The sequence below is a fragment of the Carlito syrichta genome, unplaced genomic scaffold (genome assembly GCF_000164805.1).
Source record: "Carlito syrichta isolate Samal-C Ts95f unplaced genomic scaffold, Tarsius_syrichta-2.0.1 Scaffold310000, whole genome shotgun sequence".
Taxonomy (NCBI): Eukaryota; Metazoa; Chordata; class Mammalia; order Primates; family Tarsiidae; genus Carlito; species Carlito syrichta.
The window spans coordinates 96,646-100,574 of record NW_007254096.1 but is presented as its reverse complement, the minus strand read 5'-3'; positions in this window follow the sequence as shown (position 1 = coordinate 100,574).

Sequence of the window (3,929 nt, the reverse complement as noted above, 5' to 3'; positions counted from 1 at the left end):
GCCGGGAGTGGCCACTACACTCCAGTCTGGGCAACAGAGTGAGACTCCAACTCAAAAAAATAAAAATAAAAATTAGCTCGGTGTGGTAGCATGTGCCTGTAGTTCCAGCTACTTGGAAGGATGAGGTGGGAGGATTGACTGAGTCCAGCAGGTAGAGGCTGCAGTGGCCATGAGCATGCCACTGCACTTCAGCTTGGGTGACAAAATGAGACTGCTACTCAAAAAAAAAAAAAAGAAATCATTAGATCCTTAGGAGTGTTAACTAACCTTCTAGAGTGTACACCCCCTCTCCCACATAACTTTAAAAGGTTTAAACTTTATTCGTTAGTCAGGTATAAGATGTTACACACTTATTGTTTTATGTGTAATAAATCTAAAAAAACAGAAGTATGGTATACAATAATTATTAGAAGAGACTGTAACTTCAAAAAGCGAGATCAGTGAAAACACTAGCCTGAACACTAGTATGTGTCAATGGCCACAGAAAAAGGAAGATTAACTAAAACATTGAGTAATAGTCTTGTTATACATAGACTCTGTTAATGAAGGTAGATAAAAATGAATGTTTAATTATAAATACTGAAAATAAAGTGTGTCTCTTTGAATAAGTTCCAGCAGGGATGCAGGCTTGTTCCCTGTTACCCTGGTTACAGAATAAACCCATTTTCTCCCAGCCCTCTGTCTCTTGTTTTGGTTGACTGTGAGAGAAAGCAGCCAGTCTAGTTCTACTGGAATGTACAAGGGGGCAACTGCATTATAGCCCAGTAGCATTCAAGACTTTTAGCTGTAGTGGCAGATATCCCTAACTGGCTCAGGCCCAAGGGGCACGGCCCCGCTTTGGCAGGGCCCTAGGCCAGCTAGAATACCCAGGATATCTTTGAGGCCTTTCCTTTTTGTGCTCTGCTATCCTGTGCATCTTAACTTTGTTTTAGTCGACTGCAGGAGAGATTCCTGCATTAAGTGGGGGCAAAGCCTCAGTTTAACATCTCATCTTCCCATCTTGGCAATCTCAGCAGAAGAGATCTTATTTCTGCCAGTCTCCATATCAGGCCCAGAACACACAGACCAGGCTATGTCCAGGGAATAGTCCAGGCCTGACTCCTGTGCCCATCCTATGGCCACTGAGAAAGGACTGGTACCACAAAAACGGGATGAAAGGAGACTATGCTGGCCAAAGTAACAGCCCCACAAAGTGTTTCTTTTTTTTTCTTTTTCTTTTTGTTCTTTCACCCAGGTTGGAGTACTGAGGCACAGTCATCGCTCACTGAAGCCTTGATCTCCTGGGTTCAAGTGATTCTTTCACTTCAGCCATCCAAATAGCTAGGACTATAGACTATAGGTGCCCCACCATGCCTGGCTAATTTTAAAATTTTTTTGTAGAGAAAGGGACGTACTGTGTTGGCCAGGCTGATCTTGAGCTCCTGACCTCATGTAATCCTCCTGCTTTGGCCTCCCATAGTGCTGATATTACAGGCATGAGCCGCCATGCCCAGCCTCCTAGAGAGAGTTTCTATATGCCCTAGTCTTCCAGAAATACCAAGTTCTGGCAGACAGAGTGGTACCCTGTGGAAACATTAAAGAAGAGACCATTTCTATGCTTGTTAAAATGGTAAGGAAGACTTTCTTCAATGGGAGTATTGCAATAGGGGAGAGAGATGGGCTGAATGCAGCAAAGACATGTGAGGATTTAAAGTTGTAAGAGAACAGAGTATGTCACCCCAAAATATGCCTTTCTGGCATAGGGTTATTTTGAGACACTGCAGGCGCAGAAGCACTGAAAACAGTGTAGGAGTCTTCCTTTTGTAAGGGAAATTTACATCTGTAAAGGAAATCTCCATTTGTAAGGGTATCTCCCTCTCTGCACCAGGAAGGAAAGATGAGTAAATCACAAGAGACTCTTATTGATGGAGAAAGCACAGTCGTAAATTTGCATAACAAACCTTACCCTTGTGTTTTTTCTGGTCACCTCCCCATAACTCGCCTCCCCCACACCCTTCTTGCTTTATTTCATTGGATAATGGTGTTTAAGCCTGAATTCAAAGCCATCTCTTGGAGATTTATTCATTTCTCTGGATATAAAGCTGAAGGAAAACCCAATGAGGCTTGTCAAACTTTAACCTACTTTGCTTGCTTTTAGCTGTTTTTTTTTTTTTAAGACTCCCTTCAGTCTCAATATAGATACTTCTCTGACATAGGGGTTGCAATGGTAATGGTTGTCTAAATTGTTTTTCAGGAACTTAGAACTAGTGCTTGTTCAGCTCAAACTGGGTGAGACCACTGACATTTTAACTGGGCCTGTGTGGATGCCCAGTGGGTGATCTTATGACATCAGAGAGCTGACAGCTCTACCCTCAGAGCTTACTGATGCCGCCATTTTCCAAACATGCATCCCATAAACAGCCATGAAGCTTGACTACACTTTTCCTTACCCCTAATCACCATTCCCCTTGCCTCAGGCCGCCCTGCTTCTCTATCCCATAAATATCCCTAAACCCCATCTCAGGGAAGCTGGATTTGTGACCTGTTCTCTCATCTCCTCACTTGGCTGCCCGTGAATGAACCCTTACTTTGCTGCAAAACTCTTGTCTCGGTGACTGAATACTGCATGGCACGCAAAACAGATCTGGTCTGGTTTGGTAATAGGTATCTCTTGTGTGTACATGAGGTACGTGTTATTAAACTTTGCATATTTTTTTACGTGTTTAATATGGTTGTTTGTTTAAATTTTGCATGTTTTTTATGTGTTTAATATGTTTTTTCTTTATCTCAGAAAAAGGTAGAAAGAAAATTATTTTTCCTCCCCCACATGGCCAAGGAGCAGAGTGAAGCTGATGGAAAATTACTAAGAGGAGACATCAAGGGAAGAGGGTTCTTGCTACACTGACCCTGTGGGATTCTTCCTATAGGTGGCCAAGGGTGGGGTATGGGGAACTTTATTAGATATCAAGGGCAGGGAGGTCTCTCCAAACTGACTCAGCAGAATCCTGGCTAAAACTAGGCTATGCAGAGGCGGGGTGGTGGCTCACGCCTATAATTCCAGCACTTTGGGAGACTGAGGTGAAAGGATTTGCCTGAGCCCATGGGTTCAAGACCAGCCTGGACAATTTGGTGAGACCTCCCCATCTCTACAATAAATCAAAAAATTAGCCAGGCATGGTGGCGTGTACCTGTAGTTCCAGCTACTTGAAAGCTGAGGCAGAAGGATCGCCTGAGCCCAGCAGGTTGAGGCTGCGGTGGCTGGGAGCATGCCACTGCCCTCCAGCCTGGGTGACAGAGTGAGACTCCTATTCAAAAAAAAAAGACTAAGCTACGCAGAACTGGCAAGAACAGGACAGACACAGAAGGCCAAGGCTAAGGCCGTGTCAAGAAAGCTCAGAGAAGTCTGACTAAAGTTTGGTAAAGGAGCCTTTGCCAGAAAAATTGTCTAACCTGAGGGTTGAGGGCAAAGGGACCCAAGGGAGAGGGGTTTTGATCTCTACCAATGGAGAGGAAAATCATTGCAAGGACATGCTTCTGAGTGCTAACCCAAGATGAGGACACCACGGAGGCTGCCCTGAAGCTGTGGGGAGGACCTCCCTAAGTGTGAAGATTCAAAACTAAAGTAAAGATGACTGTTCTTTGAAACTCATATGGGAGCATTACCTAACACACCTAAGGAGTGTTTGCTATCTAGAGAAATCCAACTTGACAGACTATTGTAATAACCTAAAATAACAGACACAGAGAGAGGTTCTCTAAAGGAAAATGGTATTATTCAGCAATGTAGCCTTGCAATGGGAGTATGTGTGCCCTAGTGAACTGTGTATGCAGGGAGGTAAAGGAAGACAAAGGTTTTACAAGGGAAAAGGAGGAGAATCACATACTTGTTTTTTGTTTTGTTTTGTTTTGTTTTTTGAGTTGGAGTCTCACTCTTTCGCCCAGACTGGAGT